This window comes from Saccopteryx bilineata, chromosome 5, assembly GCF_036850765.1.
Source record: "Saccopteryx bilineata isolate mSacBil1 chromosome 5, mSacBil1_pri_phased_curated, whole genome shotgun sequence".
Classification (NCBI taxonomy): domain Eukaryota; kingdom Metazoa; phylum Chordata; class Mammalia; order Chiroptera; family Emballonuridae; genus Saccopteryx; species Saccopteryx bilineata.
In genome coordinates this window covers 222,969,119-222,976,815 of record NC_089494.1, presented here as the reverse complement: position 1 = coordinate 222,976,815, position 7,697 = coordinate 222,969,119, and the positions used below count along the sequence as shown (strand labels likewise).

The 7,697-nt window shown below is 38.2% G+C and overlaps 1 non-coding gene across 1 annotated transcript; it reads right to left on the bottom strand.

Annotated features, from left to right (window-relative positions):
• Positions 1 to 4,982: 4,982 nt before the first annotated feature.
• On the bottom strand, positions 4,983 to 5,058 carry TRNAI-GAU (transfer RNA isoleucine (anticodon GAU)). The gene has a single exon. It is a non-coding gene; the product is annotated as a tRNA-Ile (tRNA).
• Positions 5,059 to 7,697: the final 2,639 nt, after the last annotated feature.

Sequence of the window (7,697 nt, the reverse complement as noted above, 5' to 3'; positions counted from 1 at the left end):
GCTTCTTCTTGACTCAGTCTAGGAAGGTTGTATTGTTCTAGGAATTTATCCATTTCTTCTAGGTTGTTGAATTAAGTGGCATAAAGTTTTTCATAGTATTCTACAATAATTCTTTGTATATCTACAGTGTCCGTGGTGATTTCTCCTCTTTCATTTTGAATTTTGCTTATATGAGTTCTTTCTCTTTTTTCCTTGGTAAGTCTTGCCAAGGGTTTGTCAATTTTGTTGATCTTTTCGAAGAACCAGCTCCTTGTTCTATTAATTTTTTCTATAGTTTTTCTGTTCTCTATTTCATTTACTTCTGCTCTGATTTTTATTATCTCCTTTCTTCGGCTGGTTTTGGGTTGTCTTTGTTCTTCTTTTTCTAGTTCCTTAAGGTGTGAAGTTAAGTGGTTCACTTGGGCTCTCTCTTGTCTGTTCATATAGGCCTGAAGTGATATGAACTTCCCTCTTATCACTGCTTTTGCTGCACCCATAGATTCTTATTGTCATTTTCATTAGTCTGTATATATCTTTTGATCTCTGAACTTATTTCTTCTTTGACCCATTCATTTTTTAAAAGTATGTTGTTTAGTTTCCACATTTTTGTGAGATTTTTTTTCCTCTTTTTTGCAGTTGAATTCTAGTTTCAAGGCTTTATGATCAGAAAATATGCTTGGTACAACTTCAATTTTTCTGAATTTGCTGATGTTGTTTTGTGGCCTAACATATGGTCAATTCTTGAGAATGATCCATGTACACTGGAGAAAAATGTATACTCAGTACTTTGGGATGAAATGTCCTGTAGATGTCTATCATATCCAGGTGCTCTAGTGTTTTGTTTAAGGCCACTATATCTTTGTTGATTCTCTGTTTGGATAACCAATCTAGAGCTGTCAGCAGTGTATTGAGTTCTCCAAGTATGATTGTATTTTTGTCAGTTTTTGTTTTAAGGTCAATAAGTAGCTGTCTTATATATTTTAGTGCTCCTTGGTTTGGTGCATATATATTAAGAATTGTTATGTCTTCTTGATTCAGTGTCCCCTTAGACATTATAAAATGGTCATTTTTGTCTCTGCGTACTTTTGCTTTCTTATAGTAAGCATGATCAGATATGAGTATTGCTACGCCTGGTTTTTTTGGGTGTTGTTTGCTTGGAGTATTGTTTTCCAGCCATTCACTTTGAATTTGTTTTTATCCTTGTTACTTAGATGAGTTTCCTGTAGGAAACATACAGTTGGATTTTCTTTTTTAATCCATTCTGTTACTCTATGCCATTTTATTGGTGAGTTTAATCCATTTACATTTAGTGTAATTATTGACACTTGTATGTTCCCTATTGCCATTTTATAGATTGCTTTCTGTTAGTTTTGTGTCTTGTTTGATCCTTCTCTTTCGTTTTTCTATCTTTTGTTTTTATTTGGTTTTATTCCATACATCTTTCCTCTGTTGCTATCTTTTTTATCTCATGTGTTTCTGTGGTCGTTTTTTCAATGGTGGTTACCTTTAAGTAATGAAAAGGGTTCTAACCCTGTTCATTGTAGTGCACTATTTTGTGAGTACTTTTGCACTCCATCGTCCTTTGCTACTGTTAATCTCCATCCTCTCCCCCCCTTTCTTTTTGTTTTTGTCACAGTTTAAATTTGGTTTTATTGTGTTCTTCTTGAAGCTTTTACTTGTGGCTTTTTTTTGTTGTTGTTCTTTGTATCTGATTGGAGAACCCCCTTTAGTAATTCCTGGAGTGGGGGTTTTCTGATGATAAATTCTCTCATCTTTTCTGTATCTGTGAATGTTTTTATTTCTTTTTCATATTTGAAGTATAGCTTTGATGTGTATAGTATTCGTGGCTGAAAGTTCCTCTCTTTCAGGACTTTAAATATTGGGGTCCACTCTCTTCTAGCTTGTAGAGTTTCTGCTTAGAAATCTGATGATAATCTAATGAGCCTTCCTTTATATGTTGTATTCTTCTTTTCCCTGGCTGCCTTGAGAACTTATTCTTTGCCATTGGTTTGTGCCAATTTCATTATGATATGCCTTGGAGTAGGTTTGTTGGGGTTAAGAAAACTCGGAGTTCTGTTTGCTTCTTGAACTTGAGGTTTTAATTCTTTCCACAGGCTTGGGAAGTTCACATCTATTATTTGTTTGAGTATGTTCTCCATTCCATTTTCTCTCTCTTCTCCCTCTGATATACCTATTATTCTTATGTTATTCTTTTTGATGGAGTCAGATAATTCTTGTAGGGCTATCTCATTATTTTAATTTTGAGTCTCTTTCTTTTTCTCTCTGTTGTGCCTCAAGTTGCTTGTCTTCTATTTCACTAATCCTCTCTTCTATCTAGCCTGTTCTATTAGCTAAGCTTGTTACCTCGTTTTTCAGCTCGTGAATTGAGTTTTTCATCTCTGTTTGATTTATTTTTATAGTTTCAATTTCCTTGGAAATATATTCTTTGTGTTGGTTGAGTTGTTTTCTGAGCTCCCTAAATTGCCTTTCTGTGTTTTCTTGTATATCTCGGAGGATATTCAGGATTTCTATCTTGAATTCTCTGTCATTTAGCTCCAAGGTTTCCAATATATTAATTTTTTTCTCCATAGATTTTTCCTCATCTAGCTGTGTTACCTCTCTTTCTTTTGTATCCATGATATTCGATTTTCTCTTCTTTAATGGCATCTGAGGGTGGTTTTGTTGATAATGTTAATGAGATTTAATAAAGAATAAAAAGTTAAAAAAATAAAAAATCAAAAAGAGTTGTTTTTTTTTAAAAAATTAATAATGAAATAAAGAAAAATAAATTAAAATAAAAAGAAAAAAAAGAAAATAATCCCCCCCTCCTTTTTTCCTCTCCTCTCCTCTCCCCTCTTTCTGAAGAAAATCTTGTGGTGAACTGTGAATTATAGTGTACTAAATAGAACAAACAATGCCTGTAATGGAGGGCCTGAATTGGGGAGAAGTAATAAAGTCGCAAAAAAAAAATAAAGAAAAAAAAGGGGGGTATGGACTCACAAAAAGCAAATAAGAAAAAAAATTTGGGTCAAGAATAAAATGATTTGCTTTTAGTTGTTGGTTGACTAAGAGTTATGATGAGAGGAATAAGAGGGAAACAGGAAAATGGGCGGACAAATTAAAAAATTACTACTGTATTTAGTGGAACAAGAACTAGATAAAATGGAGAGCCAGGGATGGGAGCACTGCTAGTGTGTTAAAAAGGTGAAGTAAAAAACCCCCCAAAATGCCACGAACATAAGTTTGAGTGTCAGATAAGATATTGTTTGTTATTGAGGTTTGAATGAGAGGAGACATAAAGGAGAAAGGAAGCAACTAATATAGAGAGAGAAAAGAAAGAGAGAGAGAGAGAGAGAGAGAAAAAAGAGGGAACCACTAAAAGAAGAAAAAAGAAAAAAGAGGAGAGAGAGAGAGAGTTAAGGGTTTTGGAGTGCAACCCTCATAGAGAGAAAGGAAGAGGAAAGAATAGATAATGGGAGATGTAACACTTATGGGTAGTGTAGTTCAAGGAGAGAAGAGAGTAAGACCGGCAGAGAATTAAATGACCAAATTGGAGGAGGCAAAAAAAATATCAAGAATGAAGAGAAACAAAGGAACAAATATAATACAATGGGATAGGTATAAAGTCTGCATATTATTCTTGATTGTGAGAGGTTATCTTCTTGCTTTTTCTTTTCTCTCTCTCTTCCTGGTCGGTGACTCTGTACCCCGGGTTCTGCCCCTTTGGCATGCTCAGGTAGAGGTTTGCAGTTGATAAGTCCCTATGGCGATGTCATGTATTGTGCTTTAGTCTTATTGGCAGTCGAGGCTCATTAGCATTTATAGGCTCTGACAGTGAGAGAGTCTGTGTTCCTGGAGCCTTTCTCCTAGTCTTTCCTTCTCAATTAGTAGCCTGATAATCCAGCTATGGGGTTGCTGCTGCCTCTGCCTGGATAGTAAGAGGCTCAAAGAGCTGGCCACTCCCCACTCTATTCCCACTCAGCACAGGGCTCTGGGTAAGGCTCAGTCAGTCAGAGCTGCTAGCATAATCAGGCGGGGCTTCCGCCCACTCAAAGACCTCTGACTCTGCCACTCTGTCCCGTAACACGGGCGCACACTGCCGAGGCACTTGGAGGAATCTCTCACCCCCTATCTGTGCGTACAGACCAGGATATCAGGCCAGCAGTCTCACACTCTGAGTGAAACCCACACCCGCACGGAAAAGTTCCAGCGTTGGAATTGGCTCTCACTCTGTCCCCGTGCGTGGCTTTTTCAAGGCACTGGGGTGGCCTGGGATTCTGCTTTTGGCCCACACAAAGGCCCCTGACTCTGCTTCTCTGTGAGATAACATGGGTGCGCACTGCCGAGGCACTCAGAGGAATCTCTTGCTCACTATCTGTGCACGCAGACCAGGATATCAGGCCGGGCGCCTCACCCTCTGAGTGAAACCCCCTCCCTCATGGAAATGTTCCAGTGTTGGAATTAGTTCTCACTCCCTCCCCGTGCGCGGCTTTCCCAGGGCTCTGGGGCGGTCCGGAGATTCTGCTTTCGGCCCACACAAAGGCCTCTTTCTCTGCCTCTCTGTTGGACAACACAGGTGCCCACTCCCGGGGCTTTGGAAGGAATCTCTCACCCACTATCTGCGCGCGCCGACCAGGGGATTGGGGAAAATGGCTGCCCCGCTTGTCTTTCTTTGTCTGGGTTTGGCGCGAGTGTTAGCTTTTTTTTTTTTTTTTTTTTTTTCCTTCTGAAGCTGGAAACGGGGAGAGAGCAGTCAGACAGACTCCCGCATGCGCCCGACCAGGATCCACCCGGCACGCCCACCAGGGGCGATGCTCTGCCCCTCCGGGGCGTCGCTCTGCGGCGACCAGAGCCACTCTAGCGCCTGGGGCAGAGGCCAAGGAGCCACCCCAGCGCCCGGGCCATCTTTGCTCCAATGGAGCCTTGGCTGCAGGAGGGGAAGAGAGAGACAGAGAGGAAGGAGGGGGTGGGGGGTGGAGAAGCAAATGGGCGCTTCTCCTGTGTGCCCTGGCTGGGAATCGAACCCGGGTCCCCCGCACATCAGGCCGACGCTCTACCGCTGAGCCAACCGGCCAGGGCGAGTGTTAGCTTTTATTGCCCGGGTTGCTACAGGAACAGTTTTTCCTCGGCTTGGATCTCCGTGCCACAGCCTGGTTTGGCCGTTTGTGCTGCGGCCTGGATCTATTCAGCCCTTTTGCCCGCCTCAGTTTCTATATATTCAGTTCCCAGTGAAACCCGCCCTGTTTAGGTTAGTGAGGAAGGTGGAGCCTTTCTTACTCCCTATTTCCTTCGGGGTTTGATTTTATATTTAGCCAATTTTTCATTCGACCATACCTTCAGGTGCATTGTGAAACATCTGGAGCCTCCAAGGATAGGTTTTTCTGTTTCTGGTTGAAGATCTTGTTGAGTTTCGGGGGAGATTTATTGGTATTGCTTCCTACCGCGCCATTACTCTGATATCATCTCCAAAATTCTTGTTCTTCGAGGGGAAGATGATGAAAAACTATTCTGCCATTTTGCTGATGTTGTTCCCTGTTTATGTTTTTAAATCATGGTATTTATGAAATACTGTGAATTTTTAAAATTTTATTTTATATCATTTTATTTAAATTTTAGCAAATATTTTAGTGGTAGTATATTTTTATTTTATTAAGTGTATACTTGCTATTCATTTATGTTCTGCTCTAGATTATTGCCAGTTATTTTTCTCTAAATTATAAACTCCTAGTACCTGTCCTGATGTCACCTGTCGTCCAAGATGCTTAAAAGAGTAGTAGGAAAAACCCCTCAGCAGGAGAAATAAAACAAACTCTTAATTAGGAAAGGGTCTAAAAAATATAAAAATTGTTCTACAAGAAGTTTTTCAAGGAAGCCTGTACTTTTTATTGTTTTTTTAAAGATACTCCCCCTCTGTACTGAGAGGAAAAGAAATAGAAATTGCTTCATTTTAAAAGTAAACGACTTAGGTTATAAGAAAAAGTGTATGATATGACAGCACTGAAACCAATTACTGAGAATCTCTGTAGCATCAGAAATGGAGTTTCCTAAGAATGCAGAGCTTAGATTTACCTTTGGAAAAAAAATTTTCTAACTTAAACACCATGGATATTACCCTCTAAATAACACAAATATTCAGTGACCAATGGGGATATTATTTAAAAGAGAAAAATATATACACTTTTGAAATATTTTCTAACACTAAAATAGAATTGTATCTACCTTTATAACATTCAACCTTTTGTTTTCCTAATAATCTTCAAGCTATAAAATATGAGTTTAAGACTCTGAGACACTGTTTTCAAACTTTAAATAATTAATATATTTTTTGACCTGACCAAGCAGTGGTACGGTGGACAGAGCATTGGCCTGGGATGCTGAGGACCCAGGTTTGAATCTCTGAGGTTGCTGGCTTGAGCGCAGGATCATCTGGCTAGAACACTGAGTCACCAACTTGAACATATAGACATTGCCCTATGGTCACTGGATTGAGCTCAAAGGTCACTGGTTTGAGCTACAGGTCACTGGTTCATCTGAAACCTGCTGGTCAAGGCACATATGAGGAAACAATCAATGAACATTTAATGTGCTGCAAATATGAATTGATGCTTATCATCTATCTTTCTTCCTGTTTGTCTGTCCCTATCTGTCCCTCTCTATCTCTCCCTCTCTCTAGTTAATATGTATATTTATGATTGATTGAAATGCCATGTTATATATTTTAAAATATATTTAAAATTCTCATTTCTCATTGAGTTTCTGAAAATCACTTTCATATTTGCCACTGATTTCAGAAGAGAACCTTAGCCAGAGAGCAATACTAGGGACAAAGAAATAGTAATTAATAGGTCCATTAGTACAAGCTGAAGAAAAGATTGGTTACTTACCTTAAATTATGCATATGAATATATTTTTTCTCCTATCTAAGACAATATGTACTAAATCTTAGATGTAATTTTCAGTATGTTTCCCCTCATTATTACACCATTAAGTTGAGAGAGAAAAATTGCAATTAACTAATAATTACATGAAGGAGTCAAAGTATGAAAAATAATAGATGAATCAAACATTAAGATTCTAAAAATTTTTACATTTCATTTATTCATAGTCATTCACTCAGAGTTATACAAGCCATCAGTCTAATGAAATAGAACAAAAGGGAACACTTCTGACTTTGGGTCCAGTGTATGACAATCTGTGGGCCAATTCCACTTTCCTAGAAGCATTGCATGACCTTTCCTGAGTCAACACTACATCTTTAGCAAATATCTCTCTACAGTTCATAACCAATACCTTTTCTCTATATTTATTGTTCCCTTTCTCAGTAAACATATACATATCAATTAGGTTAAAACACATTCTGCTATAAACTTTTCTGGGGGTACTGGCTATTTGACAACTTCCCCTAAATAATCATGGTTAAGGTTGTTTTTCATTTCATTTAAGAAAGTCTATATTAATAAATACAAGTTTTGCTTTCATATGTATTTATTTAAATAATTTTTGGATCTTTAGCCTAACACCTTAGTTCTAGCCTCACCTAAGCTTGGGATGTCAGGCAACATGCATAGTGATATATACTGCTCACAAAAATTAGAGAATATTTCAAAATGAATATGAAGTGATTAAATATCCCCTAATTTTTATGAGCTGTATATTCACCTTTTGTCAAACTCATATAGGCATAAAAAGTAGCTGAGAAATCTTTTTATTTGAACAGT